Source organism: Protopterus annectens, chromosome 12.part0, assembly GCF_019279795.1.
Source record: "Protopterus annectens isolate FY-2018-M chromosome 12.part0, PAN1.0, whole genome shotgun sequence".
Taxonomy (NCBI): Eukaryota; Metazoa; Chordata; order Ceratodontiformes; family Protopteridae; genus Protopterus; species Protopterus annectens.
In genome coordinates, this window is record NC_056746.1 from 205,384,495 (window position 1) to 205,393,459 (window position 8,965).

General features: G+C 45.5%; 1 pseudogene; it reads right to left on the reverse strand.

Annotated features, from left to right (window-relative positions):
- Positions 1 to 8,579: 8,579 nt before the first annotated feature.
- On the reverse strand, positions 8,580 to 8,733 carry LOC122817402 (annotated as a pseudogene).
- Between the last annotated feature and the right edge of the window lie 232 nt (positions 8,734 to 8,965).

Below are 8,965 nucleotides of genomic sequence, written 5' to 3' on the forward strand. Positions count from 1 at the left end.
CTTGCCCTCTGTAGCCCACTGATATCACTCCATAGTTACTATCAGTGGCCAATATGCAGTGTACTACACACATATTGGCTGTTGCCTAGGTGTGTGTGTGTGTGTGTATGAGACATGGGTGAGAGTGTGCTCTGGGTAATACTGGAGTTGCTAACTGTGATTGCCTGGCCTTGATGTCACATGTATGGGTATGGATATGCACCCCAGCCTCTCGGCTATTTCACAGGTGTTATCCCTGTACAGTGGACATTGTGATATGTATTAAAGCCACCATATAAGAAATTAGCAAAACCCACCACACATTGGGCCCATGTGTCACACATGCACATCCACCTCCACCCAGGATACGAGTTACAAACACACACACACACACACACACACACACACACACACACACACACACACACACACACACACACACACACCTGTCATTTCCGGGAGTAGAACCCCTATCTAACTAGTGTATTACACTGCAGCACTATGCAGTTATAGTACGCGCCATGGACATTACTGAAGTATGCCTTCCCCAAAGGTGTATTGCACACTGAATGACATCAGCAGGATTGCCAAAGTAGGCCATTTGAAAGTACTGCGAGTGACTAGCCTAAAATGCATTGCTCCCTACACAGAGAGTGAGACACACACAAAACATCCACAACCAACATGTGTGGGTACAGAACCCCTGATAGAGGTCTATATCACACTACAGCATAGAGCTGTTATAGGACGCAACACGGTGATTACTGGAGTACTCCTTCCCCAAAGGTGCATTTCACAATGAATGACATCAGCAGGATTACCAAAGTAGAGCATTTGAAATGTACTGCAAGTGACTAGCCTATGATGCATTGCTCCGTACACAGACATTGAAACACACACAAAACAACCAGAACTGCCATGGGTGGAGATGGAACCCTACCACAGTTCTAATTCACACTGCAGCAGTATTCAGTTACCGGACACGCTACAGATATTACTAGGCTACAACCTTCGCAGAGGTGTAGTTCTAGGTGGGTGACATCAGCAGCCTTGCCAATGTTGAGTATATGTATTGTAAGGTGTGTGAGTGCCCTAAAAAGCATTGCTCTCTACACAATCAGAGACAGACAGAAACACACACATAGTTGCCAAGTCTGGGGTTAGAACACCTACATAACTACTTTATCATACTACAGCAGTACACAGTTACAGGACATGCTACGGGGATTACTAGGCAACAGCCTTCCCAGAGGTGTAGTTCTAGGTGAGTGACATCAGCAGCCTTGCCAATGTTGAGTATATATATTGTAAGGTGTGTGAGTGCCCAAAAAAGTGATGCTGTCTGCACAATCAGAGACAGACAGACACACACACATAGTTGCCAAGTATGGGGTTAGAACACCTACCTCACTACTTTATCACACTATAGCAGTATGCAGTTACAGGACGCTTTACGGGGATTACTAGGCAACAACCTTCCCAGAGGTGTATTTCTAGGTGGGTGACATCAGCAGCCTTGCCAAAGTTGAGTATATGACTTGTGAGTAGTGTGAGTACCCTAAAAAGCATTCCTCTCTACACAGTCTGAGACAGACAGACACACAGTTGCCAAGTCTGGGGTTATATCAACTACCTATTTTATCACACTACAGCAGTATGCAGTTACAGGACACGCTACGAAGATTACTAGGCAACAACCTTCCCAGAGGTGTATTTCTAGGTGGGTGACATATGAATTGTAAGGAGTGTGAGTACCCTAAAAAGCATTGCTTTCTACACAATCAGAAAAAGACAGACATGCCACACACAGATTCACACACACACACAGTTGCCAAGTCTGGGGTTAGAACACCTACTTAATTACTTTATCATACTACAGCAGTAAGCAGTTAGAGGACGTGCTACGGAGATTACTAGGTAACAACCTTCCCAGAGGTGTAGTTCTAGGTGAGTGACATCAGTAGACTTGCCAAAGTTGAGTATATGAATTGTGAGGAGTGTGAGTACCCTAAAAAACATTGCTCTCTATACAGTCAGACACGCACACAAACGCACACACACAGTTGCCAAGTCTGGGGTTAGAACACCTACCTAACTACTTTATCACACTACAGTGGTATGCGGTTACAGGATGCGCTATGGAGATTACTAAGCAACAACCTTCCCAGAGGTGGATTTCTAGGTGGGTGACATCAGCAGCCTTGCCTAGGCTGAGTACATGAATTGTAAGGAGTGTGAGTACCCTAAAAAGCATTGCTCTCTACACAATCAGAGACAGACAGACACGCACAAAAATGCACACACACAGTTACCAAGTCTGGGGTTAGAACACCTACCTAACTACTTTATCATACTACAGCAGTATGCAGTTACAAGGCACGCTACAGAGATTACTAGGCAACAACCTTCCCAGAGGTGTAGTTCTAGGTGGATGACATCAGCAGCCTTGCCAAAGTTGAGTATATGAATTGTGAGGAGTGTGAGTAGCTTAAAAAGCATTGCTCTCTAGCAGACATGCACACAAGCACACAGTTGCCAATTCCGGGGTTAGAACTTCTACCTAACTAGTTTATCACACTACAGCAGTACACAGTTATGGGATGCACCACAGAGATTACTGGGCTACATCTCTCCCAAAGGTGTATTTCACATTGGATTACCTCAGCAGACTTGTCATAGTAGGGCTATAGGGAGGGTGGTGTGTGCATGGGCCATAACCCATTCATGTACGGTTTGACAAGCCACATGCGGGCACACACAGGGTCATATGTCACAGGTACATGTATACAGCTGCTAGATGACTACTTCCTTGTACAGTCATGTTGCACAGCTGGCACGTGCACCACATAGTCTGTAATGCTGACAAATACTGTTGGCTAGTATCTGCAGTGAGTGACATCTGCACCTCATGTGTTTGGGGCCCATTGGCTGTGTGCTGGGTGGGACAGGCCTGGATGGCTCCTTGTCACAGTGACCCTCTTCCACACATCTATGTATGTCTACCTTTGCTTATTATAGTGTGTTGTCCTGACATATATGTCTGTATTCCAATCCACTGTGTGTGCAAAGCATGAGTGGTGCATACTGATGAGTGTCTGCTCTAACAACTGCTACTGCCAGATATGTCTGGTCCACTGGTGTTTGCAGTCATGGCCTTCATGTGTTTCAGTGTGTGAGCATGCCCAATATGACCTTTCAGTATGTTGTAGACTGACATTGCCTTCATTTCTCTAAGTGTGTGAGCATGCCCAGTATGGCCGTCTGTATTGAATCTGTGGATCGTGTCCTGGTAGTGTGTGCTGCAGTGCTGACCTTTGTGTTGTACACCAACAGGTAGCATGCTGTCTCTGCTGGGTATCCATCGATCATTTGGCTTTGACTGTTACTACATTTCTGCATAGCGGGGGGGGGCACACCTGACTGTTTCTACATTTCTACACAGGAGTGGGGGGGCACACCTGACAGTTATTACATTACTATGTAGGATGGCGAGGCACACCTGACTATTTCTACATTTCTACATAGGGTTGGGGGGGAACACCTGACAGTTATTACATTACTATGTAGGATGGGGGGGCACACCTGACAGTTATTACATTACTATGTAGGATGGGGAGGCACACCTGACTATTTGTACATTTCTACATAGGGTTGGGGGGAACACCTGACAGTTATTACATTACTATGTAGGATGGGGGGGCACACCTGACTATTTCTACACAGGAGTGGGGGGAACACTTGACTGTTATTACATTACTATGTTGGATTGGGGGGCACACCTGACTATTTCTACATTTCTACATAGGGATGGGGGGCACACTTGAGAATTATTACATTACTATGTAGGATGGGGGGCACACCTGACTATTTCTACATTTCTACACAGGAGTGGGGGGCACACCTGACTGTTATCACATTACTATGTAGGATGGGGGGGGACAAACATGAAACATGTACACATTCGCAATGACTGTACTGGTGTGTCAGGTACTCCATTTCATTCTGTATTGCTAACCATCATGCTGCCTAGACGCATACCAGTGTACTACAGATCGTGGCTTTGGTTGCCCTACATATTATTATCTGCCTCCCTACCCTTCAGAACTAACATCCCACTGCCTGCCATGCTGTGGTCTGTCTGTCTAGGCCTGGGGGGTTAACCATAGCTATCATTCTGGGGCCATGCCACAGGCTCTGTTTGGGTTTGTCTACACTTGTCCTGCTGGCTGAGACTGTTGTTGGGTATGTGAACTGCCCTGACTGGCATGTGTGGATTATATGGACACACATGTCATGTGGCACATTTCCTGCAGTGGGTTTTGTCACCCTGTGTAGTACTGGCTACTATGGTGACTCCAGTATGTGTTGCAGATGTCATGGTGCCACTATGGGTGTCTACTGCCTGTTGCCATAATATTCAGCCACCCAATTCCCTTGCATGCTCACATCCATACCATAGCTACAGGTAACAACACATTCTACTCCATTTGGCAATTGTAGGTTGATTGGCTTACCTTGAGGGTGTACCAGACTTGAGATGGTGCTGGAGAGCTTCCTATGTCAGATGCACATAGTACACTCCCTATACATGGTTGAGCACAGGTAGTGTCATATTTGGCATCCCTTTTACTGTATGTGCATGTCAGAGAGAGGTGTCATTCCCTGGGTCCCTACTGTGTCAGTGCATGTGCTATGCATTGCCTCTTTGCCAAGGCCAGGGCATACTGAGCACGCCTCTTTCTGCCTACTGGGGCAGGCTCAGGGTGTTCCTCCTCTAGGTTGCTCTGTGCCTGTGCAGGCCTTGGCATTGGTGGGGGGCTGTGTGGCCTTGCCCCTTGCTGTTCCTGCTGCAGCTGTTTCTGCAGGATCATATTGTGGAGCATGCACATACCATAACAATTTGGGTACATGTAGCTGGTGAATACTGCAAGGCTCCATTGGATGTGTCCAGACACCAGAACCGTGGCCTGAACATCCCAAACACATGCTCTATTATATGTCTGGCCTGTGCGTGTGCCTCATTATGGAGTTGTTGTTCAAGTGTATGTGCATTTCTGATGGGTGACATCAGCCACGGCTCCAGTGGGTACCCAACATCCCCCACTAGGTGACCATAGGTGATGTCCACATTGGCATATCTCTTGTACAACTGCATTAGATGTCATATGTGGGAATCGTCATAGCTTCCACGGCAGCCAGCACACACATTCATTATAATGCCCTGGGCATCACAGACAACCTGGCACTTGATGGAGGGGATGCCCTTGTGGTTGATGTAGGCCCTACCCTGCTCACCGGGTGGTGCTTTGATGTGTATGTGCATGCAGCCTATAGCACCCACTACCCCAGTGTATTCTATTTGGTGGAAGAGACACATATTGCCGGTCAACACCTCATGGGTGTTGAGGAAATACACATGCTCACTGGCATGTGCTGACATGGCATCCAGGAACTGGTGGAATACTCTGCATGCCGATGCCTGCATGATCCCCATGGTATCCCCAGTTGTGCTTTGGGAGGTACCTGTGGCTAGTATACCTAGGCCTACACATACCTTGGTGTCCACTGGGATGGGTTTCCCTCTGTCAGTTTGGTGTGTCAGGTATGGCTGGCACAGCTCAACAATTTGTTGTAGGTCTCTGTCCACCCTATAGCGCTCCACTATCTCCAGCTCATGTAGCCCCTGGTATATTTCCCTGGGTCTGTACTCTCTTCTCAGTCTCCTAACTGTGGGTTGGTCAGCAGCATTCACATCCTCACCACCCTCAGCCTCTTGCACATGTTGTTCTATGTTGCCTGCTGCAGCCCTTCTCATTTTCTAGGTTTGTTTGTTAAAATTTCCCCGATTGTATACACTGGTGCTATAGAGTGTGGGCAAGACCCGGGGGAAGGTGTTTGCTTGGTTTATACTAGTGTTCTGGGCTGGGCTGGTCTGCTGCCTGTGTAATTGGCTGATTCTGATACATTTCACTTGCCAGCTAAGCTAGTTCTCCTTGAATACCTTCCTACTGCTGTTTTCCCTTCCCATTGCCTTCCTGTTTAAGCCCATGTGCGTGCCACACAGAGGGCTCATATGTGCACACTGCTGATATTTCTTGGTTTAACTTCTTTTTTCTTACTGTAAAACCCAGTGTGTGGTGCACACACCTGCTTAGGCTTTGTAAAGAGTGCTAGGCAGATTTAGACACATTCCCTAGTCTAGCTGTGCTAAGCTAGGAGCACACCCAAGTCACAGGGTTCCACTCCGCTTACAGTACAGCTGACACACCCACCCATGATGTCACCTACCTCCTAGTCTTGCACTCTGCTATTCATATTCTTACACAGTTGAGACCTGCCTCACATGCTGGGGAAAACTGGGATTCACTATCCTTCCCCTCATTTGCATAGGATTGCCTGGTAATGCATAGTTACATGTCTCCCACTATACCTCCTCCCTTAGCAACCACTACTCACTGGCCAGGTTGTCTTTTGCCTGCCATTGACTTGCATGGCAGAATACTGATTTTAGTTAGACTGCTTTTTTTAGGTTTATTTTCTTATTTCCCCACCGATCCTGTTTGCGCGCCGCTGCCCTATGCTTCAATGGCCGTGATCGGCGGACATATCATAATAGTTGTATTTTGTACATTTTGCATTGTTTGCAATTCCAATGGCCTTCTACTTGGCCATTGGCATGTTTCTTCAATGATATGCAGCCTTTATTTGGAGCTGTCATAGCTTCATTTTGGATTTTGCAGTACCGTACTTGGTTACTAACCGAGTACATTTCTGCATATTATGCTAGTCCTGCATGCCCTGATTCCTGATTCCTGGATGGCAGATTTACTTCATTTGCATGGTTTTCACCTGCAATTGGGGTAAGTTGCATACGGGGGCTGGGAACGTGCAGCACTAGTGCAAGACCGCTCGCGCACGTCAAATGAGCACGTACGTGGCTCGCTCAGCTGCCATATTGGTCGAATTTCCTCTTACACTAATCATGCACACTGTGCAAGCTTTTTAGAATCCAGGGGACTGAATATAACACACGCTACACACTGTTAACAAGTACTACATACTTAGTATTTTAATTTGCCTTAGTATGAAGCTTAGCAGCACTTACAAATCCATGTGGCCTTTCCAGTCCATTTTACACCAACATAATTTTTATAAACATTCATTTCTTTGGAAGATCTGAATTTATAGCTTATACTGCTCTAGTCCTAACTCTGTATTCATCAAAACATAACACACACAAGTCAATATCATGATATAATAAAAAAAATAAGACGAACAAAAAAAAAATGTTCTCTGAGAGATTCCCCTTCCCAGGCATGTGTCAGAATGCTTTGCCCCCAATTTCTCTAAAACCACATTATTAGCACCAGCCTTCTTCACTCAGTCATTTTGTCTTTCTACTGTGGTTTCCATTCACACTCAGAAGTTTCTAGAACAGTGACATTATAAGCTTATAATCTATTGTTTCTATTTTGCAGTCCTGTCAAGTGCAATTATCCTCAGCAAGTACAGAAAACCCATCTGATGTCTGCAGTTGGCACTGCTTCAATGCAAATTATAGGTTCATAGGAGGGCTAACTGCCCCAGGCCCCTTACAAGCCTAGTCAAGTTCAACCCATGTTCCCAAGGATGTCTGGTTCAAGCAGATACTAAAATAAGCACCTATTGTCCCTGTCCAAGGGGGACACAGGTAGAACCCCGGAGTGAATTTCCAGTTACCTATCCAATCATCCAAATTATGCTTAAATAGGGCCAATGAAGGGCTTTGTTTAACATGAATAGGAAGCTTGTTCCAAAAGTGGGGCAACCTCTGTGAGACAAATCTGTTTGTCCAGCAAGTTCTGTGGATATCACATACCAGGTTAAGGTCCTTTGAACGAGTGACCTGTGTACCATTTGACTTGTGAATGTGCAGTATTTCCATTAAAGCTGGGTCAGAGATTACTCTGTATATAAGGCATAGGTTATCTCTGAGAAGTCTGTGTGACACAGAGTAAAGTGACAATGATTTCAGTCTGTTAGCCAGCACCATTAAGGACTTGATCATCAGTTTGATTTTTTCCTTTCACATTAAATTGTAAATTTATTGTGTCTTTGCACATTGGGTACATTCAGAGCACCTTTACACATTGTATAATATTTTGCAGGGGCAAAGCACAAATAACTATGACACAGCAGATGTGGCAGGGCTGATCAATGGGTGACTGTGTCTGTTCCTGGTAACTCATCGCCCACTAGGAAGTCCCAGTACCTGTTGCTACCTATATACCACAGATTCTAGATGTTTTGATCACAGATTGTCAACAACTCTAGAAAAAATGTGCTACTGATTGTCTTTGATGTATACATGAAGCAAAGTGTTCCCCTCACTACCTTATCATTGTTTTCTGAGCATAAGGGTTGCTAAACAAATAAATGTTTTTGCTTTACTAGATAATGTTGAATGTGGGTATGTTTAATTCCTGGGCTTCGTTGTAATTGCTTTAGACCTTGATGATTTATTTTTCTAGTGACAGCAACTGCATTAAAGCAATTTGCTGGTTCACTGGTTAGACAGCTGTCAGCTCCAGAGCTGTTTTTGTCTGTTTAATCTGACTGAGGCTAATTCAAACAGGCGTAGCCCCGGAAGTAACCCGGGGCAACAAAGTGCGTTTGAAGTGTCGATGATCAATGTGTCCTACAGTTCACATTAGTTCTCACAGCTAGCTGCATTCTTCATCGACGCACAAGCTGAGTGATCCACCACTCAGAGTCGTACAAGTTCTCTTTTGCCGGGGGCATGTGCCATGCATTCTTAGTGGTATTGAATGACTGATGTACTCAGTGTGCGTCTGTGTACTTGTTTCATATACAACTAGGGTACATGTTATCATCTGTCAGTGCTGCTGTCCTGGTCTGGATTCCTGGATTTTTTTTTTTGAGCAACGTTTCCTAGAAGGCTGCTATAAAAAACTCACTAAGGTATACAGCCCTGGCTTCTTCCCCC